Below are 27,500 nucleotides of genomic sequence, written 5' to 3' on the forward strand. Positions count from 1 at the left end.
TTACATTGACAATGATCTCAGGGATGGAAAATCTAAAAAAAAAAACCCGAAAAAACTCCAAAAAATAAAAAAATTAAAAAAAAAAACTAAAAAAACAACAAAAAATCTATTCTAACTAAAAATAAACAAACAAAAAAAAAAACACTAATTAAATGAAAAAATCAACTTAAGGAGTTTTGTAGAATCAGCCTTCAGTTCTTGGTTCCCACTGGGATGACCTAGACAAAACAATCATAAATTTAGTTCCCGTCCTTTGGTCTCGCTCTGTACTCAAGGGACTTATTCAAGTAGCTGGAAGATGGAATTCAGGTAGCCCAATGCTTAAAGTACTTATGTTTCAGAAAGTCAGTTTTGTGCGGCTATGCTGAGTCCTTGGAGATGGCTCTTTCCTCACATTCCTTCACCGTACTCAGGTGTAAAATTAGTACCTGGTCGTTAACAGATTTGTCTCTCTGATTTTTTAAAATGTAATAATTTTATCACGGATTACCTAAAATCAGGAAAATGTGATATAAGTACTTTTAGTACTGGCAGTACTCAATTTGTTTACGAGCTATAGTATTGAAATTCATGTATTACGACGTGTATTGGAAAGTTGTTCAGACAGGATATTTATCAAATACGATTACTTTCTCATCATTCAAAATTTTGTTTCATATCTTCTCAAAAATGTTATCCTGTAAACAAGAATTGTTTTTGTTTTGTTTTGTTTTGTTTTGTTTTTTGGATTGTGTGTGTGTGTGTGTGTGTGTATCTCCGCTCTCAATTGAAGGCTGGTTTTCCAAAACTCATTAAGTCGATTTCTGTGTTTTTTTGAGATTTTCCACCCATGAGACAATATGAAATGTAAAATTTGTTTTAAGCATCAATTGACACAAGAATTTCCCTAGATTTGTGTGAATTGGAAGTTTAAATATGATAAAATAATAGACGGAATGAGAAATTTTAGGGGAAATAATCCTCAATATCTCAAACTGGAGAAAATACGAAGTTAACAAGTTTTAGAAAACCACTCTTCAATACACTTCAACTTGACGTCACTTCCCTCGTAATGACGCATGGTAACTTAGTAACTGGCTCTAAACTATCGGAACAATGTCGGACGCCCTTATGAAATATTTCTCCGACGAGCATAAAAGTGTATCCAGAGGAGAAAAACATTATAAATCTGATCATGTTTTGACTTTTATACATTCTCATCTTTACTGGCTCATCTATTTCGACATACCCCTGTCACTCCTCACTTCTTTCTCTCTCCATTCTCTCTTTTTTTTTCTATTACGGGATGAGACAAGGGGGGGCTATTTTGTTGAAAAAGGCGACCGGAACCACAATTTTATTTTGTTGATCATGTTTTGTAATGAATAATTATTCACTCGTAGTTCATGTCCCAGCATACAACAACGTCCCCATCCCATCCACCCAATCAACATTCGATCTCTGGAAAAAAAAACTCGTATTTAAAATTTTAAAATTGGCCAGAAAAAAAACCCGTCTTTCAAATTATTATATCAATTGATTTAAATGACCTTGACCTTGGGACTTTCATCAAGTCGTCACGATTGTTTTGTTTTGTTTTTTTTTGTTTTTTTGTTTTGTTTTTTTTTGGATAGAGCATTGCACACTTTGTCGGGGGTTAAAAGGTTATATTTTTGAATTACGCCAGTCGATAATAGATAGTATGCGCTTGCCGAAGAAGCTCACAAAATTGTCAGTCGGAGGTATAGCTAGAATGTGCTTGGCTAAGAAGCTCATAACATTGCCATCCGGAATTAATATGTACCAACACACAAAAGGATGTGTGACCATGAACATCTATAAAGTCTGGTTAATACATTTTAGTGAGAATTACTCATAAACGCGGATGGCAAAAAACAATAACAAAGACCTGGGTGACGTCAACTTCCTACCATCTATATCGGACCAACACACTAAACTGTGTAACCATGAAATTTTATAGTCTGGATAATACAGTTTAGTGAGAATTACTCATAAACGCGGATGGCAAAACAACAATAACAAAGACCCGGGTGACGTCAACTTTATTCTATTTATAGATAGTTCGAAGATGACGTCACTCAAGCCTTTGTTATTATATTTGTCATCCGCGTTTGTGAGTTGTTCTCACTAAACTGGATTAACCAGACTATAAAAGTTCATGGCTACACAGAGTTTGTGTGTAGGTCCGTTATACTTCCGGATGGCAATGTTGTGAAATCCTTGGCCAAACGCATTCTATCTATAGATAGTTCGAAGATGACGTCACTCGGGTCTTTGTTATTGTTGTTTTGCCATCCGCGTTTATGAGTAATGCTCCCTGAACTGTATTAACTCGATTATACACGTTCATGGATACACACAGTTTTGTGTGTTGGTCCGTTATACTTTCGGATGGCAATGTTATGAGCTTCTCAGCCAAGCGCATACTATCTATAGATAGATAGATCGGGTCATTGTTTTAGTTTTTTCCCATCCGCGTTTATGAGTAATTCTCACTAAACTATATTAACCGAACTATAAACGTTCAAGGTTACACACAGTTTTGTGTGTTGGTCTGTTATAATTCCAGATGACAATGTTGTGAGCTTCTTAGCCAAACGCATACTATATATAGATAGCTCCCATTGCTTTTGGATTGATGACTGATTGAGACTTTTGAATGTTTTGTGACAAAAATGGCCGACCAGAAAGTCATCCTTCGGAGCCACAAGACCCAGGGAGTCGGAATTTATCCTGGTTTCAACAGCGTGAAACGGTCAATAGCAGTTGCTTGTTACCATTTGCATAGGACCCCGGTTCTAACAAACTCGGCTACCCATTCACTGCTCGGTAGAGGGGGTTAGAAGAAAATCTCGACTGCTCCCGGGTTCGATCTTGATCCCCCTGTAGAGCGAGTCTTTCATGAACTGATCTAACAGGACACGACTCACCAGTCCTACATGTCTTCACAATTAACAGGTAGATAACCACGCCTCTCGGACAATCGTCATAATGTAAACTTTCATGAACTAATCTAACAGGACACGACTCACCAGTCCTACATGTCTTCACAATTAACAAGTAGATAACCACGCCTCTCGGACAATCGTCATAATGTAAACTTTCATGAACTAATCTAACAGGACACAACTCACCAGTCAGACATGTCTTCACAATTAACAGGTAGATAACCACGCCTCTCGGACAATCGTCATAATGTAAATAATGATAGTGAATGGAAGACACAGCAAAATACACATGTTTTACTATCGATGGCATGTGTCTAAATAAAATACCCACAGTTCAACCGCTTGGTCAATAGAAATAACACAGAAAACTTTGTATAAATGTAACCGTTTAAAATCTGATCGAGAAAATCGTGTGATAACTAGTCACCCATCTGGCGGTATAAAAACAATAACAATGATCAGAGAGAGATTTCATTCACGTTGCTGTTTATAAACAACCAAATATGTTTGTCCGAGCACGTGTGAGGGTGTGTCACAAATTTTAAGTTTTGATTGATCAAAAATCTACTGGTTAATCTTAATCCCTCTACCCCCCCCCCCCCCCCCCCCCATCCCGGCTGTCTGGATTTTAATTGCTCTATTGATGGTTTTTACAGGTTTTGTTCTTGGCCGAAGAAAATATTTGGGCCGCCCGAAAAGACCCGTTTTGGTATTTTTGTTCTTATTTTTAAGATGTTCTATTCATTTTAGTTTTTTGCTCTATAGATAGAATGCGCTTGGCCAAGGAGTTCACAACATTGCCATCCGGAAGTATAACGGACCAACACACAAAACTATGTGTATCCATGAACGCTTATAGTCGGGTTAATACAGTTCAGTGATCATTACTCATAAACGCGGATGGCAAAAAACTAAAACAAAGACCTGAGTGACGTCATCTTCGAACTATCTATATGTATCGCCCTACTTGTTTAGTCTTGCGTTGATTTAACCCTCTCCTAACCACATACAGCAAAATCGACACATTTGTTACGACACAATATACATTTTGTCTTATTTAGATTTACTTTGTACATCACAAACTTTGAAGAATGATCTTTGTTTAATTAATAAGAACATAAAGTTGTTTTGTAGAGAAGTTGGTTGAGTTTAAAAAAATCAATTTTTCTGCTAGATAAGCCTGCCATTTTGGGAAAATACTGAAAACGATCGGTAAGGGGAGAGTTAGGAGACTCTTGTAAAGTTCTATGAACACGACATAAGAGGATATTGCACTGTGAAAAACAATCACAAGTGATAAAGAGAGCGTGGTTTGAACGTGGAGTACTGCAACTAATCTACGATTTGAAGAGGCCATTATTGTGTGTGTGTGTGTGTGTGTGTGTGTGTGTGTGTGTGTATCAGTGCGGCTATGTGGTCTAGTGGTATGACACTCGCTTTCGGATAGGAAGGTCCTGGGTTCGAGCCTCGCGATCGGCGCATAGTTGAGTCCTTGGAAAAGGCTATTTACTCACTTTCTCTCACCGTACTCAGTTGTAAAATGAGTACCTGGCCGTTAACAGCGTTGTCTTTGTCCTAAAAAATTGTAATATCGCCTAACAGGCGTCATGTCTCGTCCTAAATGTTAAATGTTACTGTTGACCAGGGACACCTTGTAAAGCGCTTTGAGCACATTTAGTGGATATTGCGCTATATAAAGCTCAATATTATTCAATATTATGTGTGTGTGTGTGTGTGTGTGTGTGTGTGTGTCGTTCGTGATATACACGGCGTGTACCCCACGTGATTATCACATGACTGATCACATGACCCGGTCTGACGAGTATTGGTTACACTGTACACTGCCTTGTACAATCCGGCTTACTTGATATTCCTTGTAATGCGCTTTGCGCATGTTTAGTGGGTATTGCGCTATATATATATAGAATCTCAAGCTCAAGTTACACGTTTAGTCTTGCCGTTGGTTTACGAGACTCTCGTCACGTGCTATGAACACGACATAACTACTTGACCTTTGAGCTGGAGCTCTTATATAGCGCAATATCCACTAAACGTGCTCAAAGCGCTTTGCAAGGGTTCACCGACCAACAGCAATACTTAACATGTAGGACGGGACATGACGCCTGTTAGGCGATATTACATTTTTTTTTCTACTAATTTTACACCTGAGTACGGTGAGATAATTTCAGTAAAGGGTCTTTTTCTAAGGACTCAACTATGCGCCGAGCGAGGCTCGAACCCAGAACCTTCCGATCAGAAAGCGAGCGTCAAACAGTCAAATGTATAGTTAGTTTTGGGAGATGATATTGTGTTCCTTGTAAATCATCTCTCTGTTATGCACAATTATGTTTTATTTACATGTTATATGTGACTTGTAAACATTTGAGTGTATTCCTCTTAGTAGGGACTGGTGCTTGTGTCTGGATGAGACTTTTAGGTGATCTCAAACTAACTACTTTGAGAGTGTGTTTTTCTTGGAATCCACATCTGTTTCCTGTTTGAACCAATTCCCCTTTGTCTTACCTTTTCTTGGATGCTTTAATCGTAATTCTAGAATTTGTTACCATTCCATATTCGTCCTTTTCACTGGCGCTGATATTACCTTAATGTGTTGCAAGTACCGTAAAACCCTTAAAAACAAACAAATAAACAATTTGCGTGGTTTAGGAGACGCGTGTAAAGTTCTATTAACACGGCATGTTATGTAAAGAGGATATTGCACTGTGAAAATATAAGAAGAAAAGGGTAGGGGCTGCCTGAAGCCCGTGATCGTAAAATACAAACGAAAGAGTGAAAATGGAGAGGCTTCGTATGGGAACAAAACAGAGGATGGAAAAATATGTTTCATTATATTTTATTTGTTTTCCACGTTTATTTGTGTACTGTTGTGCTGACGAAGGGTTTGTAATGTCCCGAAACGTCCATTGTCTGTTTTGTTCCCATACGAAGCCTCTCCATTTTCACTCTTTCGTTTGTAATAATATAAGTGATGTAAAGAGCGTAAATAAAACCTACATTGACTGTCTGCTGGATGACACAGGAATGGACAACACCCGGGAGCTGCGTACGCTTATGGAGGACAGGACAGAATGGCGAAGACTTGTGGCTCATGTTGGGTGCCCCAAGAGGCGGCCTAAGTAAGTAAGTAAGTAAGTAAGTAAGTAAGTAAGTAAGTAAGTAAGTAAGTCAGTCAGTCAGTCAGTCAGTCAGTCAGTCAGTCAGTCAGTCAGTCAGTCAGTGAGTAAGTAAAAGAGCGTGGCTTGAAGATCCAGTAATGCAACTGATGTAGGTACGATTGAAAGAGGCCATTATTGTGTGTGTGTGTGTGTGTGTGTGTGTGTGTATTTACACCTCGCGTACCCCACGTGATTATCACATGACCTAATGGTATCCGGTATGACGAGTATTGATTCCATACAATGTCGTGTTAGTACAATCCGTCGTACTTGATAATCTCTTCTATAAACAATGGTCTATACACAACCAATTATATGGAATCGCTCTCTCTCTCTCTCTCTCTCTCTCTCTCTCTCTCTCTTTCTTTCTCTCCATTCTCTCTCTCTCTTTCTTTCTCTCCATTCTCTCTCTCTCTCTCTCTCTCTTTCTCTCCATTTCTCTCTCTCTCTCTCTCTCTTTATCTCCATCTCTCTCTCAGTCTCTCTGTCTCTCTCTCTCTCCATATCTCTCTCTCCCTCTCTCTCTCACCCTCTCTCTCTCCATTTCTCTCTCTTCCCCCCCCCTCTCTCCCTCTCTCTCTTCTCTCGCTCTCTCTCTCTCTCTTTCTCTCTCTCTCACTCTCTTTCTCTCTCTCTCACTCACACACACACACTCTCTATGTTTCTCACACACATACACACCCACTCTCTCACACGCATTCTCTCTATCTCTCTCACACACACACTCTCTCTCTCTCTCTCTCTTTCTCTCTCTCTCTCTCTCTCTCTCTCTCTCTCTCTCTCTCTTTCTTGAGATGAAATAAAATTCCTCACATTTCAAATCACTTACTTATTGTCACGTCTTTTAAGGTTCAAATGAAATCGTTGGCAACATCAATAAAGACATCGGTATTTTTTAGTAAAGATCAGCAACAAGAAATGAGAGGGTTTTCTATATATTTGTGCGACAATGTGGTCTAGTGATATGACAATCGCTTTCGGATTGGGAGGTCCTGGGTTCGAGCCTCGCTCGGCGCATAATTGAGTCCTTGTAAAAGGCTCTTTACTCACCATACCCAGGTGTAAAACGAGTACCTGGCCGTTAACAGCGTTGTCTCTGTCCAAAAATATTGTAATATCTCCTAAAAGGCGTCATGTCAAGTTCTACATGTTACATGTTGCTGTTGGTCTGATTAGATTAATTTTTGGGATGTTTTTTATTCTTGTACTTTCCTTTCTTGCTTTGTCTGGCACCTTTCATACACACTTGTTCCTAGGTGGGGGTCCTGACCTCCTAGAGTAGGCAGGGGGGGGGTACATACTATGTCTTCTATCCGCTTATATCTGTTTTCCAACATGCTATCTGTCTTTGTCTTGGAATGAGATTACTTGGTTTTGTCCTGGCCCTGCTGGAGTCCTAGCTGAGAGGGAAACAGTCAATTGCATTGTTATTGTTTTGAGAGATGATATTTTTTTTCCTTGTAAATCATCTCTCTGTTATGTTTTATTATATTTGTTATTTGGAAGCATTTGAGTGGATTCCTCTTTGTTGGATTTTGTGCTTGTGTCCGGATGAGACTTTATAGGTGGTCTCAAACTAAGTACTTTGATAGTATGCTCTTGTAATCTACATCTGATCCCTATTTGTTCCCAGTTCCCCTTTGTCTTACTTTCTCTTGGGTGCTTTGATTGTAATTCCATAACTTTTTACTATCCCATTTTCTTCCTTTTTACTGGCGCTGATATAACCTAAATGTGTTGCCAGCGCCCTTAAAAACAAACAAAAACAAACACACTTGTCCAGGTCTTTGTCTTACACCGGTGTCTGGCCCTTAATGTCTTCCATTGATATTTTAGAGTATTTCCATTTCACCAATTGGGCCAACATTACTCGGGTTATCTGACCTGAATATAAGTAGACGTCGACTGCAGCTCATGGGGTTCCTATAGCTCAGTTGGTAGAGTTTTCACTTCCCTCGCAAAGGGACCAAGATCGATCCCGGATGCTGTCGATATGTTTTGCTGAACCCCCCCCCCCCGCACCCCTCCCCCTCTCCGCCCAGCAGTGATTGGGTAGCTGGGACTCATAGATCGGCTGATAGTACTTTGCGATAGAGTCCTATCCAAGGGTAGCAATCAATGGGTATGATTTTTATTCCTTTTCCACGTGTTCGAGGTTATTGGTCACATTGCAAAGCGTGCTCAAAATGACCCACATAGTGAAAAGTATTCACAGCTTTTGAATATCTAACATTACGATTAGTCTATTTGTTCAGCTTGGCACATGGGTGTGTTTACAACTTTCATTACGTTTGTTAAGAAACATCCAATAGGATTCAATAGTCGTACCGTCACTTCCTTCCTAATGACGCATGGTAACTTAGTAACACTGGCTCTAAACTATCGGAACAATGGCGGACGCCGTATGAAATATTTCTCCGGCGAGCTTAAAAGCGTATCCAGAGGGAAAAAAAAACCCATCAATTTGATCATGTTTTGACTTTTACACATTCTGATCACAAGGCATATGAAAAGGGAATGAAAAGTTCTCGCCAGCATGAAGAATAAAAAGTAAAGATTTTCTTTGTTTAGAACCAAGATGGCCGCCGTTGCCGGGCGCGTGACATCAGACTACTGAATCCAATTGTTGTACAGCCACAAATCATAAGATTGATGACTGGGTTGGACGAAATCCTGAATATAGATCACTCCCATTGTTATTGTCCGTTTCACGCTATAGAAAGAGAGTATTTCCTTTGCAAAAATGGGTCAAAAACGATTCGGATTATCTTATCAGACCTGAGACTTCCAAATGACATCAAAGATATCGGTACAAGAACTACGAGGGGACACACAGCAAGAGTAACCATCCCAACATCAAAAACAGACGCCCACATGTATTCATTTTCCCTTCCACTGCCCGACTATGGAATAGCCTCCCAGCTGAAGTGGCTGAAAGCGGTTGCCAACATGCCTTCACGCGTTTGCTGGAGTTCACAACGTGACTTTTCAATCTTTGTGGTTTTTATTAGTATTATGTGCAGTTTTAACAAGTTTACAATGTAAAACCCTACAAACTGTGGAGTGATCCTCGACAAAATTGGAGGTTTCCAGAAGACGAAGAAGACCATTCCCCCCCCCCCCCCCACACACACACATCCCTGATCCCATCTAATATTTATCAACACAAGTCTATAGATTAGTTCGAAGTTGACGTCACTCAGGTCTTTGGTAATGTTTATTTTTGCCGTCCGCGATTTTGAGTAGTTCTCACTAAACTGTATTAACCAGAAAGATAAACGTTAAAGGTTACAAAGAGTTTTGTGTGTTGGTCTGTTATACTTCCGGATTGCAATGTTGTTGGCCTCTTAGCCAAGCGCATACTATCTATAGTAGGGCTCTTTACCAAGCTAAAATGAATGGGAGCGAACTATATTCATGTTTTCGTCCAATGTAGCCATCGATCACGTGATTTGTTGCTGTACAACCATTGGACATTTCTCAATGTATCCAAACACGCTGCTTTGTTTATGAAAGTTGTAAACATACCCATGTGTCATGCTGAGCAAAATGACCAATTATTGTGACATTGACTATTTCTCAAACGGTGAACACTTTTCACTATGTGAGTCATTTTGAGCAGACGTTGCAACGCGACCAATGACCTCGAGCACATGGATAGTTCGAAGATGACGTCACTCAGGCCTTTGTTATTGTTTTTGCCATCCGCGTTTGTGAGTTGTTCTCACCAAACTGTATTAACCAGACTATAAAAGTTCATGGTTACACCGAGTTTGTGTGTTGGTCCGTTATACTTCCGGATGGCAATGTTGTGAACTCCTTGGCCAAGCGCATTCTATCTATAGATCGTGCCCATTGATACAACTTTGCACAACCAGTGAATCTAAGAAACTCACAACATTGCCATCCGGAAGTAAAACGGACCAACACACAAAATTATGTGTAACCCTAAACGTTTATAATCTGGTTAATACCGGTTAGTGAGAATACTCTTCAACAGTCGTAACGTCACTTCCTTCCTAATGACGCATGGTAACTTAGTAACACTGGCTCTAAACTATCGGAACAATGGCGGACGCCCGTATGAAATATTTCTCCGGCGAGCATAAAAGCGTATCCAGAGGGAAAAAAAACCACATAAATTTGATCATGTTTTGACTTTTACACATTCTGATATCACAAGGCATATGAAAAATTCTAGCCAGCATGAAGAATAAAAAGTAATGCTTTTCTTTGTTTAGAACCAAGATGGCCGCCGTTCCCGGGCGAAGTGACATCAGACTACTGAATCCAATTACTCAAAAACGTGGATGGCAAAAAACAATGACAAAGACCTGATTGACGTCATCTTCATTTTATCTATAAATAGGACGCCTCCTTCCTCATCCTGTCTGTTTACATTTCCTTAGAATCTCTGGCCCGAGGGCTGCATAATGTCAACGTTTGCAAATTCTCCCGTCCACACATCTCCCCCCTCCCCCGCCCTCACCCTACCCCCCGCTGATCCTTTTAAAAAAAACTGAGCTTTTATATAGGGCAATATCCACTAAGCGTGCTCAAAGCGTTTTACAAGGTGTCCCTGACAAACAGCAACACATTACATGTAGGACGGGACATGATGCCTTTTAGGCGATATTACATTTTTTTTCTGACAAAGACAACGCTGTTAACATCCAGGTACTCATTTTACACCTGAGTACGGTGAGTGAATGTGAGTAAAGAGCCTTTTCCAAGGATAAACTATTTACCGAGCGGGGCTCGAACCCAGAGCCTTTCGATCCAAAAGCGAGTGTCATACCACTGGACCACATAGCCTTTCTATTATTCATCAACACAAAATGTGACGCATCGTCCCAAACCAGTATTATATTATGTCGGGATGCGTCCGACCCCGAACAAAATGGATTCAGAATGGGAGAGAGAAGTCACGACGTCAGACTTTCCTCTCTTCCGGTTCTAAAACTCCTTGGAAGTGTGTATGTATCCCGTCCTCCTTCGTAAATAAAAATGAATAGATTACACATTGGATCAGAAGGTGACATCACTATTCTAGTAGCAAGATGTATAGATATTATGAAGTTGGCGTCACTCAGGTCTTTGTTATTGATTTGTGCCATCCGCGTTTATGAGTAATTCTCATTTAATTGTGAAAGGTTACACATAGGTTTGTGTTTTGGTCCGTTTTACTTCCGGATGGCAATGTTGTGAGCTTCTTAGCCAAGCGTATACTATCTATAGGCAGATTCTTAGGATTACGGGACGTCAAAGAGCGAGTATGGATAGTGTTTATTGACGACCAGCATTGATTAGGTTTTGTCCTGGCCCTGGCCTGATACCCTAGCTGGGAGGGAAACAGTCAAATGTATAGTTGTTTGGGGAGATGATATTTTTTTTCCTTGTAAATCGTCTCTCCGTTATGTATTATTGTATTTGTTGTTATCAATTTATGATGTAAACATTTGAGTGTGTTCCTCTTAGCAGGGACCTGTGCTTGTGTCTGGATGAGACATTTTGGTGATATCAAACTAAGTACTTTGATAGTTTGCTCTTGGAATTTACATCTGTTCCCTATAATTTGAACCAATTCCCATTTCCCTTACCTTTTTCTTGGGTGCTTTAATTGTAATTCTAGAACCTTTTTTTACTATCCCATTTTCTTCCTTTTTACTGGCGCCGATATGACCTTAATGTGTTGCAAGTGCCGTAAAACCCTTAAAAACAAACAAAACAAACAAGAGCAGATTTGGCACTTCCAATGATATTGGAACCAGCATTTTGACATGGCACTCTCGCATCCCTTTTAACATAAAATGAATGGATACAAACTTTGCTCCACTATTTGATCTACGGGAAGCCTTGCTATGTTTATATTTACTGATGCTCTCCGCCCTCAGGGCTGAATAATCACAAATTTCTACCCATTCTCCCCCCCCCCCACCCCCTCAGACCCTATCCAATATTTATGACCACAAAACATGACCCACCACCCACCACCCACCTTTTCCCCCAACGATCCGTTCCAATATTTATGAACACACATAATTATAAACATTTTACAGTGAACCCGACATGTTGGTTATAATGTGTCAATATGGCATTTTCTCGTCTGCTATTCTATAGGATTATCACCCTTTGTTTGTCTCATCAAATATAGAAAGTAAATCAAAACAAAACAAAAACAAACCAAATTTAAAAAAAAAAAACAAAACCAAAAAAAAAATTAAAAAAAAAAATTAAGCTTTCTTATAACGCAATATCTACTTAATGTATTCAAAGCGCTTTACAAAGGGTGTCATGGTCTCAAGTGAGTAAAGAGCTACTCGACTATGCATAAAGATATGTAGAATGAGGCCCCAGAATTTACTAGTTACTATCAATGAAAAACAATTAACGATTTGTTTAAGATGAAATAAAAAGAAAGATGAAATTTAATTAAAAGAGATAAATAGAGATTGTGGTAGTTACAAATAGAAACGTGAATATATTACGTAACTTATGATGATATGTCAGGTTCGTAAGGTTACGTTTCCAGGCAGTTGGAAGGCGTGGATTATATATTCCTCTGATAACGGGCTCAGGCTCGTAAAGTTCCACTTCCAGGCAGTTGGGAAGGGGTTATTCAGGTATTTCTTCGACAGCGGGCTCAGGTTTGATCCTTAAAATGTTTAGGATTACACCGTCAAAGGTAAAAGCTCCGGCGTCTTAATGGTGTAGATATAATATCTACAAAGTCCCAAAAGATAAAAATCTTCCAGTATATAGAAGGAATAGAGCGACTGGCCGTCCGGCATAGATTGTGAAGAGAAGTGAGTGTAGAATGTTAGACCTATCAGCTTTTATAATAAGTGGCTACGTGACAGAATGTAGAACGAAAAGTATTCACTAATTAGAAATTTATTCGAGGGAAGGCTATAAAAGGAAAGACGATCTAATATTTGAAGGTAAAGTTTATCTAAGCCTACCGAAATATAACTGGAGTGAGATGAATTCAGTTCTTGCTAAAATAAAAATTTAATGAAATAATTGTGAACAACCTTTACTGTGACAATATTCAAAGCGCTTTACAAAGGGTCTATGACCAACAACAACATTTCACAAGTAGAAAGAGACATGACCCCTGTTATGCAACGCTGTTGACGGCAGGTACTCATTTTACACCTGAGTACGGTGAGAGAATGTTAAGTTAAGAGTCTTTTCCACAAGGACTCAACTATGCGCCGAAAGCGAGGCTCGAACCCAGTACCTTTCGATCCGAAAGCGATTGTCATAATATCACAAGACCAAGTATATCTTTGAGATCTCCATGTCCAAACCAATTATGAAAGACAAACACGTGACCAACTCTCCCAAAATGGAAGCTGGTTTCTAGAAATGGAATTGGTTACTACTATAAATATGAAGGTTAAAGTTCATTTTCAATCTTATTTTTTTTTAAACGTATTTTACAATAGAATTCAACAGTTGTGACGTCACTTCCCTCGTAATGACGCATGGTAACTTAGCAACTTGTTCTAAACCATCGGAAAACTGGCGGACGCCCTTATGAAATACTTCTCTAACGAGCATAAAAGTGTATCCAGAGGAGAAAAACATTTAAAATCTGATCATGTTTTGACTTTTATACATTCTGATCACATGACACGTGAAAGTGGTCGAGCCAGCGTGGAGAAAAAATAGTACCGATTTTATTTGTTTGGAACCAAGCTGCTCGTTGCTGGGTGACATGACATCGGACTATTGAATCCTATTTGTCATTGTAAAAAAGATAAAAGGTTGTTTCAAAATGGAAGAAATTCGTCTCGTTTTGTTTAGGATTTCCAAAAAAAACAAAACAAAACAACAACAAAAAATACATAAATAAAATTCCCTTCATTCATCCCATAGGGGAAGTTTGTCTCTAGGGTCTAGTCCAAGGGAAGACTGGAATAACCCAAGCCCGCAGCGCCGCAAATTGAGCTAGGCCGAGGGGACTTGCTCAAGGCCACACAGCGCAGCTGCGTGTTGTCGTGAATAGATTTTTACATCTCATTCACGATGAGAAAATAAAATAAAATAATAATATGCCCGAGGCATGAATCTCCACCGAAGTGGGCAGTTCCCGATTTACTAAGTACACATACCTAGATTTTGATTATTCGTTAGGAACGTTTGCTGTAGATTCAAATGGTCAAAGAGAGCGAGTAAGCGGTGACTGCCGCTTATATATGGTGGCCAACAAGATATGACGTCACAATCACAAACGGAACATCATGACAACAACTCACAACAGCCTCGATCGAGATACTACACACCAACACACAAAACACAACATAAAAAGGCATACTGTTCCCTACATTCTTCCCCCTTCTAAAACAAACCTCATTCTCCAGTTTGACATCCTATAACGAAAAAAAAAAGACTTCTTACCTTATGAGGCGTTGCTCCAATTGAGCCATAAAACAGGGGAAATAACAAACAATAAATCTCCCTTCCCGGGAGCTTGAAAACTTGAAATAAAAATCCACAGGGGGTACAATGAATTTCCCTAGAAAAACTTGAAATAAAATAAAAATCCGCAAAACATTACTGAAAATATCCATATCAGAACATAGTACTTATGAAAGTTGGACCACAATTAATAAAAGATAACATGTTAGGAGGGATGTAATATTTTAAATTTCATTGGGGAATATAAGCAATCAAAATTGTAAGACAATATCAGTGTGGTTGCTTGCTGCACTTGTAAATGGGTGGATATGTCTCATTTTTTCTTTAAAACAAAGCAGCTGAAAATTGAGCTTATTTAGTATTTACATTATTGCTAACAGGATAGGGGAGCTCTTTATTAATTGATTGACAAGATGATGATGACCAGGGATAATGTCAGAAATTTTTTTTTTTTTTTTTTTAAAGCATAGTCGGAACCATGTCCGTTACCAATTCATGTTAATGTCTATAATACAGGTCCTGCCACAAGGTGGTATCCATCATCATTTTGAAGCTTATGCTTCTGACTCACCTGATCGAGGTAGTAAAATACCTTCTGATGTATAGCCATAATTCCCTCCCTCGCCTGCTTGAGGTGAATTCTCATGTGTACATGTTATCAGTTCATTAGGGGTACCACTACCATGGTTTCCTGGCCCACATGGTCGTCATGGTACCCTCATGGGTTATTTCTCACATCTTGGCTTATTCTGGTTCCATCAGGTTGGGTCGGGTTCTCTGGGTAGCTCTCTCCCTTCCTCGCCTGCGATTCCGAGGGGTACCATCCCTGGTATCATCAGGTCTCTGGGTTCATGGGGGCTTACACCAGGTATCATCAAGCCTGTGATTCTGAGGGGTTCCAACCCTGGTATCATCAGGTCTTGGGTTCAGGGCACCTTTTTCAGCTGTCATCAAACCTGTGATTGCTTGGGGTGTCATCAGGCTCCCTGTGCATGGTGTCTGCTCCAGATGTCTCTAGTAGTCCCTTGTGCCCTCGAGTCATCATGATGTGAGAAGTTTCTTGGTGGGAAGGTGAAACCTCTACCCTTTGATGGGGAGGTGAAAGTGTCACCTCTACCCCTTCTCCTTCAGCCTTTGGTTCCATCAGGCTGAGCTTCCCTGGTATTTTCTTTGGAATTGAACCCCTTCATCACTGTCACTGCCATGTTGACAGTGGTGACATCGACTCGTTGCTATTCTGCTCAGTTGATACAGACCGTGATGTTGCTCCAGACAGTCATACATACTTTGTTGTTTCTTTCCATGGTCTGGGGTTTTTTTGGGGGTTTTTTTTTTTGTACATAGCAACAGAAATGAGTCATGACAGAGTTTGAGGCTTCTTGATTGACCATTCTTCTTAAAGTTTGTGTCTGTTTTTTTTTTACACATAACAGTGCACCGAAGATTAAATCCGCAATGATGTTGGCAGGACTGATCAGGATTGCATTCAGTTATAAAAACGTCTTTAATTTTTAATTTCTGTCTTCAAAGTGCACTTTTTGCCTCTTCTAATTCCATAGTCGAATTTCATCTTTTCAACTCTGTCTTCAGTGGTTTTCTAGCAGTCTTGTGAGCTTGCTTAAAACAATTTTTAACATTTCACCAATAATTACCTCTCTTCCTTTATGGGTTTAGGCATAAGCTCAAATTCTTTGTTGTAAAAACTATCTGTTATTGACTGCCCTGCAGATGACGGAAGCAATTAGTAATATATATTCTTCCTGGGTATGTAGCTTCATAACGTCACCATAATTTTTTTTTCTCGCTCGTCTTGACCATCTGTCATTGGTCAGAGCGGTGGTTCAGGTCGTGTGCATTTAGAGGCAGGAAATAAATGACCTGAATAAGAATTCTTAACAGCTGCTAATTACTTTCAATGTGCTGGTGATTGAAGTGATCTGATTGGTGAGTTTATTTGTATCTTTGTTGAGGGCCATAGAATGCCATTCTCAACGTATGTCATGGGTATCCCAATGTATTAGAATTGTTAGGTCCTGGTCTCTCATATTTACTTTTATATTTTAACCACAATGAGCAGCCTTAAGTTACACATTGACATCATTTGAGGATATGCTTACACACAAATCCAAATCTCTTGGAAGTGGCAATTTCAGCAGTTTATTCTCCATTACTTCATTCGTCTAAAGTGGTCATCTTGAAGGAAGAAGAGATTCTGGCATATTGTATAATATTATTGTGCAGCGTTTACCAGTCTTGTCTGTTCGGCATGGGGCTGAGATGTTTTAAGATTGAAAGACGATCATCAATATATTTTCCAAGGACAAGGGTATCATTCTTCATCACAATAGGGTTTTACGATCTGTTCTTTATTTTGGCTAGACCGATTTACATTGTGTCTTCAGTCGTTGGTCTGCTGGGCAAGGTTTTCCTCAGTTTGTTCATTTCAATAAAATTCGTACAGTCAGAAGAGTAGGGGCACAAATCGCTCATAGTCACATCTGTTTTGTGCCTCAAAAAACTGGGTCCTCTTTACTTGCCCTTGTTTGAACTGGGATCAATTTCAGGCTCAAACTGATCCCTGCCCGTTTGGCGCCTTGTCTTCCTTTGGGCGACCTTTCCTGGAGCAGTCTCTAGCATAGTGGTCTTGACCTCCACATGAAAAACAGGCACTTGATGGTGGGAAATTGGAGCGAGATCTTGGCTGTGCACATTGAGCACCTCTTTGCATAACTTCCAAGTCTTGGCTTTGGAGTGCAATGAGAGTAATTTACTTTGGGTTTGCTCATGCAGTGATATCTTTTTGAACATTGCCTCAACACTCATCTCAGTCCTCTGCTGTTTTAATGCTTGTGTGGTGAGTCACTGCTCTAATTTGGTTACAATCTTCCAATTCCTCAGATTTTGACCCAGATTCTTAAATTGGAGTATCTTCCTGTTCTATGGTTCTTCTCATAGATGGCGTTCTTCGTGGTAGCCAGCGGGTTCGCCTTATTGTGTCTCGCATGTCCACAGTCCTCTCTTTGTGGGTCCATTGATGTGAAGCCTTTGTTTGAGAAATTCTTGAGAGGGTGGGTCCAATGTGTGAGTTACAGGTTCAGGACACTCGGAGTAAGGCACCTTGTCCATGGAATTTTGACAAAATTTACCTTCATGAACGAAAGGAACCCGCTCCTGGTCGGACGCCAAAAAGGATGTTTTCGGTAGGCTGATTGTGCCACGCATTACGAATGGTGCGTTTCGCATCGTTACAAAATACAAAATGTAGGGTTCATGACATTACTAGCACTTCCTTGAGGTTTGCTAGTAGCGTCTTGTTCAGGATGCGAACCTGCAGCTTTAGTTGTGATCTGCAGCTCAGACAGTCCCTTCGTCTGTCTCCAGGACCAGACACATTATCATTCAAAACGATTTTGTGCAGGGAACTGTAGCCAGAGGTACCAGGGACATGTTCGCCTGGCTTCTCAAAAACGCACGATTCGGGAACCGAAAATCAAAAAGTTCTAACATATCGCCATTACTGATCTTATCTATCACATCTTCCTTAGTGAGTAAACCTTTATGGGCTTGAATGTCAAGCAAGGTTTTAGCCAAAGGCTTGCATATCCCAGATGACCTCAAAAGGTCCTTGGCAGTAATGACATTAATGATAAAAGTCTGTAAACTTGGAATACTCTAAGATCCCCTCTCACTTGTTTACAACACCTACACCGCAGCTGATAGCTTTCAACTATTTTCATTGTTTAATCACTGGGTTCGAGGTGGTTTTATCCTATTTAGACACTGACCAGGTGTCTACGGCAAGTGGATATGTATGGATGTAAAGAGTTCAGACAAACATCCTGTACTTAAAAGGGGTTGTTAGGAACATGTAAATGAAGATGAACGCTACTGTCTGGTGAGACAAAACTAGCAGCCTGTGTAGGTTGTTCAGCTGGTTAAGTGATTTATCACTTACAACTTAGTCTAGTTAGTCTACCTGAGTTGAGTCCAGTTACTGTTGATTTAAGAACTAGAGATAGAGCTGATTGACCAGCAATCTGGGAGCCATGCAATGCATAGGAATAGTACTCCAGATGTCAGTCCTTGAGACTCTAGTCTCATGCATAAAAGATAAGCACCCTACCCTGTATGCATGGTGGGTCTTGATTAAACTCAGTTTAGACATAGACTTCGACCTCTGTTGTAATCTTCTGGTGTTAACACTTACAGCTTAGAGACTAGTTAGCTAGTCTACCTGAGTTGAGTCCAGTTACTGTTGACTTTAAAACTAGAGATAGAGGTAATTGACCAGCAATCTGGGAGCCATGCAATGCATCGGAATAGTACTCCAGATGGCAGTCATTGAGACTCTAGTCTCATGCATAAAAGATAAGCACCCTACCCTGTATGCATGGTAGGTCATGATTTAAACTCAGGAGTTTAGACATCGACTTCGCCTTCTGATGGATATGTTTACAGAGTATGGATGTAAAGAGTTCAGATAAACATCCTATACTTAATAGGGGTTGTTAGGAACATGTAAATGAAGATGAATGCTACTGTCTGGTGAGACAAAACTAGCAGCCTGTGTAGGTTGTTCAGCTGGTTAAGTGATTTATCACTTACAACTTAGTCTAGTTAGTCTACCTGAGTTGAGTCCAGTTACTGTTGACTTAAGAACTAGAGATAGAGCTGATTGACCAGCAATCTGGGAGCCATGCAATGCATAGGAATAGTACTCCAGATGTCAGTCCTTGAGACTCTAGTCTCATGCATAAAAGATAAGCACCCTACCCTGTATGCATGGTGGGTCTTGATTAAACTCAGTTTAGACATAGACTTCGACTTCTGTTGTAATCTTCTGGTGTTAACACTTACAGCTTAGAGACTAGTTAGCTAGTCTACCTGAGTTGAGTCCAGTTACTGTTGACTTTAAAACTAGAGATAGAGCTAATTGACCAGCAATCTGGGAGCCATGCAATGCATAGGAATAGTACTCCAGATGTCAGTCCTTGAGACTCTAGTCTCATGCATAAAAGATAAGCACCCTACCCTGTATGCATGGTAGGTCATGATTTAAACTCAGGAGTTTAGACATCGACTACGACTTCTTGTGTAAGTAAAAACACCATGACACCTATTTTATGAGTGGTTCACCAGATCAGCAGATAGTTATAAGGAATAATGCATAGTAGGTCTCATCTCCTAGTCATTTAAAGCATTTCCAAATAACAATTCAATGAAATTGGGAAAGGTACTCACCAATATTTTGTTCCTTTTTTGTAGAGTGAAAATCTCTCTAAATATTATCGTAGTTAAAGCACTGAAATACTGATAATTAGTTGAGAATTGCCGATCCCTAAAACGGCGAATAGCTGCAGAAATAGCAGTTAAGACCTCTCTGGTTGGGTAGCATCCACCAACTCCCATGTAACCCAGAGGAAAAATATCGTGGCGCATCTAAACATAATCCGTTGAAATTTTAGAACAATGCTAACTAACGACGGACTTGTTTACAGAACTCTTTTTTATGAAACTAATTCCCGTGCCCATGCACGTGGTGTCTCCATGCACGATTTTCATGGCAGGGTTCGAAATTTTACAGTTACACTAAAACCACAGTGAAAATTGTAAAACTTTATTAGTCGCAGCGCCAATTGTCGTGAATAGATTTTTACATCTCATTCACGATGAGAAAATAAAATAAAATAATAATATGCCCGAGGCATGAATCTCCACCGAAGTGGGCAGTTCCCGATTTACTAAGTACACATACCTAGATTTTGATTATCCGTTAGGAACGTTTGCTGTAGATTCAAATGGTCAAAGAGAGCGAGTAAGCGGTGACTGCCGCTTATATACGGTGGCCAACAATATATGACGTCACAATCACAAACGGAACATCATGACAACAACTCACAACAGCCTCGATCGAGATACTACACACCAACACACAAACACACAACATAAAAAGGCATACTGTTCCCTACAGTGTGATCGAACTGGGAACCCTTTTGGGTACGAAGCAAAGACCGTACCGCTGAACCATGCTGCCTCCCCACCCTCTTCCCCTTGATGAAGGCTAAAGGCCGAAACGTCGTATCTTTTATGTCATTTTTTCTTTTATTATTTTACTACCTTCTTTTGGTTTATTTATGTAAACTCTATAGCTCCTTACGTCAATCTGTCAGGTTGGTATGACGTAATCAATAACAATGTAACATCGAATGTAAACTTCAATGTAATAACATACGAAAACAGATAATATGGACGTTTCGGGTTTCCCCTTTATCAATAAAACAGGATAAAAAATATATATATACGAATGAGATAATATGGTAGTAGCGTTGATAAGATGAATGTTATGGCGTACTGTAGTACATGAAATGAATTTTGAATGAATCAACAGCAACTAGATTTTGACAGCCATTCATTCATTGAGCAGAAGCATGCATCAGTGCATCTATTCCATTATCTCTAGTGCTTCTGTCGCATCGCCATTTGATTCAGTGAGCGGACATGAAGCAGATTGTTTTCAAATTAAATGTATTTTTAATAGGGATTGTACATTGCAACATCATCGTCGTCGTCATTCACCATCATCATCGTCGTCGTCGTCATTCATCATCATCATCGTCATCATCATCATTCATCATCATCATCGTCATCATCATCATCATCATCATCTATCCTAATTTCACTGTCATGTTTTGGATTCACCCGAATGTACACAGTCTTATCGAAATTTATTTTCAGTCCAATTTTCGAGGCGTTCTTGTGTAGTACGTTTAGTTTCTCTGAGGCGTCTCTGTGTGTACTGGAAACTCACGCGATATCACAACATCCGGATATAGGGTACCAACACACAAAACTATTTGTAAACTTGAACGTTTATAGTCTCACCTTTACATTTCCGGTTCCAAAATTATTGGAAGTGTGTATGTTACCAGTCCTTCTGAGGACGAATAATGGATAGATAGTTCGAAGTTAACGTCACTTAGGTCTTTGTTATTGTTTTTTTTTTTTTTTTACCATCCGCGGTTATGAGTGATGCTCACTGAACTGTATTAGCCTGACTATAAACGTTCATGGATACACACAGTTTGTGTGTTGGTCCGTTATACTTCCGGATGGCAATGTTATGGGCTTCTTAGCCAAGCGCATACTACCTATAAACGTTCATGGTTACACACAGTTTTGTGTGTTGGTCCGTTATACTTCCGGATGGCAATGTTGTGAACTCCTTAGCCAAGCGCATACTATCTATACGTTCAAGGTTACACACAGTTTTGTGTGTTGGTCCGTTATACTTCCGGATGGCAATGTTGTGAACTCCTTATCCAAGCGCATACTATCTATAGGTTCAAGGTTACACACAGTTTTGTGTGTTGGTCCGTTATACTTCCGGATGGCAATGTTGTGAACTCCTTAGCCAAGCGCATACTATCTATAGGTTCAAGGTTACACACAGTTTTGTGTGTTGGTCCGTTATACTTCCGGATGGCAATGTTGTGAACTCCTTAGCCAAGCGCATACTATCTATACGTTCAAGGTTACACACAGTTTTGTGTGTTGGTCCGTTATACTTCCGGATGGCAATGTTGTGGACTCCTTAGCCAAGCGCATACTATCTCTAGGTCACGTGTTGAATCACAAGATGACACACACGACTATTCAAGTAGACAGGATGTACAGGGAATGAGATTAGCGGAAGAGTAGCGTCCCTTGATTGGACGTCACCCACAGTCTCTGACGTCACCGGCGGAAAAGTTATTAGAGAGAGAACGTCATGTTGGTTGTGCGCATGCGTCTATCGTCCTCGCTTCCGGTGAAAGCGGCTTGAGACACTTCAAAACCAAATTGACATTCTCTCTGTAAGGTGACGTCCGATCAAGGGACGCTACTCTTCCGCTAATCTCATTCCCTATAGGCAGATTCTTAGGATTGCGGGACGTAAGAGAGTGTGGATGGATGATCTTTATTGACGACAGCATATAGATAGTATGCGCTTGACTAAGGAGTTCACAACATTGCTATCCGGAAGTATCACGGACCAACACACAAAACTATGTGTAAGATTGAACGTTTATAGTCTGGTTAATACAGTTTAGTGAGAATTACTCATAAACGTGGATGGCAAAAAAACAATGAAAAAAACCTGAGTGACGTCAACTTTGTTCTATCTATAGATAGAATTTCTTAGCCAAGCGCATACTATCTATAGGTAGGTGGGTGTATGTGTATATGTGTGTATGTGTGTCTATGTTTTTTTGTGTGTGTATTTTTGTGTGTGTATGTGTATGTATGTGTATGTTTTTTGAGTGTGTAATCAAATCCAAGTAACACATGCCATGCCAACATCTGCATTGATTTCTCATTAGGCCACTGTTGCAAAGAATATTCGCTGTGGGAGTATCACGAAGTCTTGCTGTGGGTATCCGGTTTTGTTTTGCCGGTCGTTCCGTTCCGGTAATTTCCCTCTAAGTGGAGAAGGTCACCGAGTTTTTTTAAATTTTTATCATTAGTTATAATATGGTGATAGAATAGAAATAGATATTGGAATAATGGAAATATCGGCGACGAGGAAGTGGGGGGTAGGGGGGGGGGATGAAATACGATGTCACGACTCCCGGCCACGGCGGCCATCTTGGTTCTAAACAAAGAAAATCATTCCTTTTTATTCTTCAAGCTGGCTAGAACTTTTCATATGCCTTGTGATCAGAATGTGTAAAAGTCAAAACATGATCAAATGTATGTGTTTTTTTTTTCTTCCTCTGGATACGCTTTTATGCTCGACGGAGAAATATTTCATACGGGCGTCTGCCATTGTTCCGATAGTTTAGAGCGAGTGTTGCTCAGTTACCATGCGTCATTACGAGGGAAGTGACGTTACGACTTTTGAATCCTATTATGATGTTTTTGTAGCTGATAGACATTGCCTTTCATTGTAAAAATCACTATGAACATTACTAGTGCGGCTATGTGGTCTATGGTATGACAATCGCTTTCGGATCGAAAAATCCTGGGTTCGAGCCTCGCTCGGCACATAGTTGACTTCTTGGAGAAAGCTCTTTACTCACATTCTCTCACCGTACTCAGGTGTAAAATGTGTACCTGGCCATTACCAGCGTTGTCTCCGTCGGAAAAAAAAATTTGTAATATCGCCTAACAGGCGTTATGCCTCGTTATACATGTTACGTGTTGTCGTTGGTCAGGGGCCCCTTGTAAAGCGTTTTGAGCACATTTAGTGGATATTGCGCTATATAAAAGATCAAGCATATTGGAACAGTGGGAAATATCGACGACGAGGAAATGGGGGGGGGGGGGGGGGGGGGGGGGGAGATAAATTTATGCTGTTCTTGTTGCTGTTACTTTGCTTCTCATTTATATATCATTATGTCCATCAGTTTTGACACAGGTTTCACATCCCCAGTCCAGGTCGGCTGTTTGTTTGGGGGGGGGGGGGGTTCTTTTTCTTGTATTTTTCTTTCTTGCTTTGTCTGGTAACTCTCGTACACACTTATAACTCCAACCACCATTGTGTACTTTCGATACAAGTTATTTTGCATTTCATTTTATTTGTTTTCCACGTTAATGTGTGTATTGTTGTGCTGACGAAGGGTTTGTACCCGAAACGTCCATTGTCTGTATTGTTCCCGTTCGAAGCCTCCCCATTTTTACTCTTTCGTTAGTATATATAGTATGACGTTGACGTCACTCAGGTCTTTGTTATTGCTTTTTGCCATCCACGTTAATGAGTAATTCTCACTAAACTGTATGAACCAGACTACAAACGGTTAAGATTGCACAAAGCTTTGTGTGTTGGTCCGTTGTACTTCCTGATGGCAATGTTGTCAGATTCTTAGCCAAACGAACACTATCTCGATTGTATGCGCTTGACTTAGAAGCTCATAACATTGCCATCCGGAAGTACAACGGACCAACACACAAAACTGTGTGTAACGTTTATTGTATGGTTAACACATTTTAATGAGAATCACTAATTAACGTGGATAGCAAAAAAAAAAAAAATAAATAAAACAAAACAAAACATACAATAACAAAGACCTGAGTGACGTCAGCTTCATACTATCTATACACAGACTTGTTCAGTCCTTGATTAGACATCAATGATACTCGCTATGCTATGCCATGGCACGAAATCTCCGCTTCACATTTGTACAAGTATAATCATTAGTTCTATATTGTAAAACGGCTTGCGTAATGTATGGAAATACATGAAATATATGAATAATGTCCTCAACGTCGGAGCCAATTTACTTGGAATTCCTCCCCCCCCCTCCCTCCCCTCCCCCTCCAACCAGATTCAGATGAAGTTTGAATTATTCATGAGATGCGTGCAGTTTTAAATTAAGCAAATAAGATCACAAGGTTCATAAGCTTTGACGATTTCTGGGGGAAAGAAAAAAATCAATTGACATGTTTTGCATTTAGTTTTGAAATTCTTGAATATCCGAGTTGTAGAAGGCTGTGTGTGTGTGTGTGTGTGTGTGTGTGTGTGTGTGTGTTTCTGTGTGTGTCTAGTTTTGTTTTGTTTGTTTTTAAGAGTTTTACGGCGCTTGCAACATATTTAGGTTATATCAGCGTCCGTAAAAAGGAATAAAATTGGATAGTTAAAAGTTCTAGAATTACAATTAAAGCACCCAAGAAACAGTAAGACGTAGGGGAACTAGGAACAAATAGAGATCAGATGTAGATTCCAAGAGCATAGCACCAATGTACTTAGTTTGAAATCACCTATAAGTCTCATTCAGACACAAGCACAAAATCCAACAAAGAGGAATACACTCAAATGCTTACATTATACATTCAAAATATCATATAATAATACATAACAGAGAGATGATTTACAAGAAAAAAAATATCTCCCAAAACAAAAACAATGCATTTGACTGTTTCCCTCCCAGCCAAGCTCTACGCCAGGGCCAGGACAAAACCAAGTAACCTCATTCCAAGACAGAGAGAAAAAGCATGTTGGAAAACAGATATAGGGGGATAGAAGACATAGTATGGACCTCCCTGCCCACTATGGGAGGTCAGGAACCCCACCTAGATATAGGGGGATAGCAGACATAGTATGGACCTCCCTGCCCACTATGGGAGGTCAGGAACCCCACCCAGATACAGGGGGATAGAAGACATAGTATGGACCTCCCTGCCCACTATGGGAGGTCAGGAACCCCACCCAGATATAGGGGGATAGAAGACATAGTATGGACCTCCCTGCCCACTGTGGGAGGTCAGGAACCCCACCCAGATACAGGGGGATAGAAGACATAGTATGGACCTCCCTGCCCACTGTGGGAGGTCAGGAACCCCACCCAGTGTGTCTAGTTTTGACAGACCCCCGACTGGCTGTAGTTTTAGTTCTAAACGTGAGTCAAGATTTTGGAGGAAATGTGGAAATTTATAGATAGAATGAAGTTGACGTCACTCGTGTCTTTGTTGTTCTTGTTTTTTGTCATCCGTGTTTATGAGTCATTCTCCCTTAATTGTATTAACCACACTATAAAAATTCAAGGTTACACATTCACAGAGTTTGTGTGTTGGTCCGTTATACTTCCGGATGGCAATGTTGTCAGCTTCTTGGCCAAGCCCATACTATCTATATATAGAACGAAGTTGACGTCACTCAGGTCTTAGTTATTGTTTTTTGCCATCCATGTTATGAGTAATTCGCACTAAACCTTTCCATTTTCACCATTCATTACATTTGTTGGTATTTTTACAAGCCCAGGCTTCAGCCTATAGCCCCCATCCAATGCTCTCTATTTTTTCTTGAGTTCGTAGTTTTGTCGTTCGTCATGACAGTCTCGAAGATCTATTCATGGAAAATTGCTCCCCTTTCATCCACCCATCTCTTTAAATCTGGATTGGGTTTTATTCTAAGACGAATATTTGGATCTATTCTCGTCGATTTATCCAAAGAGACCAACCATCATCTCAGCAATTCTTTTCCAGATATTTGTTTTGGAGTTTACACAAAAACCCGTTGCTACTTTTTCTCGTTGTGGGATTATGTTGTTTTTTGTTTTTTTTCCTATTAAAATCGGGTTGAAAGAAATCAATTCTCATCTTCAAAGACTAAGCTTCTGAGAGAGAGAATGTAAAATATAATAATAATAATAGTCCGTGGACAATTTTGGTAAACATTTTTAATCTCCACTGACTGGTGGGTGGATGGGTGGCCTACATTTTCATTGCCAACCAAAATCATAACAAACGTATATTTATTCTTGCCAACCAAATTGACCAGACAACCAACCAACCATTCTACTCGATACCAACTCCCGTTGTGATTTTGTGGTGTTTTGTTGTATGTAGCACAATAGATCAGAGATTGCCATCCATCACTTGTGGGTCATACACACACACATACACACACACACACATACACACGTACACAGGGTTTTGGCTTATAACAAAAGAAACCCAACCAAAATAAAAGAGGTTTAAAAATAAGTATCTAGGGCGAGAAAATTGGATTAAATAATTTTTGGGAATGTAATCTTCCAAAACGGGTATTTTTACGAGTGTAATTTAGTTTTGAGGCGCTGTGAAAGGGAGGAAAAGGACCAGCGTTGCTAACCACCAACCCTTTCAATACTTTGAGTCGTGAATGAAAAAGCTTCTAGATCGTATGAAGTTGACTTTGTAATTGCTTTTTTTGCCTGTTATGAGTAATTCTCACTAAACTGTATTAACTAGACTATAAATAGAACAAAGATCGTCACTCGGGTCTTTATTATTGCTTTTTGCCATCCATCATTATGAGTAATACTCACTGAACTGTATTAACCAGACAATACTATGTATTGGTCCGTTATACTTCCGAATGGCAATGTTGTAAGTTTCTTAACCAATCGCATTCTATCTATAGAGAGTATGCGCTTGGCTGAGAAGCTCATAACATTGCCATCCGGAAGTAGAACGGACCAACACACAAAAC

General features: G+C 39.9%; 1 protein-coding gene and 1 long non-coding RNA gene across 2 annotated transcripts in view; one reads left to right on the top strand and one right to left on the bottom strand.

The window, feature by feature from the left end:
* Positions 1-27,500, top strand: part of LOC144957875 (nociceptin receptor-like) — a 319,446-nt gene that overhangs the window by 176,141 nt on the left and 115,805 nt on the right. The gene's annotated exons all lie outside the window — the stretch shown is intronic.
* LOC144957747 (uncharacterized) lies at positions 16,917-20,068 on the bottom strand. The gene is made up of 2 exons (XR_013642198.1): positions 18,933-20,068; positions 16,917-18,803 (listed from the first exon to the last, which is right to left on the bottom strand). It is a non-coding gene; the product is annotated as an uncharacterized LOC144957747 (long non-coding RNA).

The sequence above is a fragment of the Berghia stephanieae genome, chromosome 12, assembly GCF_034508935.2.
Source record: "Berghia stephanieae isolate SIO BIC M18660-M18661 chromosome 12, UCSD_Bste_1.3, whole genome shotgun sequence".
In the NCBI taxonomy this organism is placed as follows: domain Eukaryota; kingdom Metazoa; phylum Mollusca; class Gastropoda; order Nudibranchia; family Aeolidiidae; genus Berghia; species Berghia stephanieae.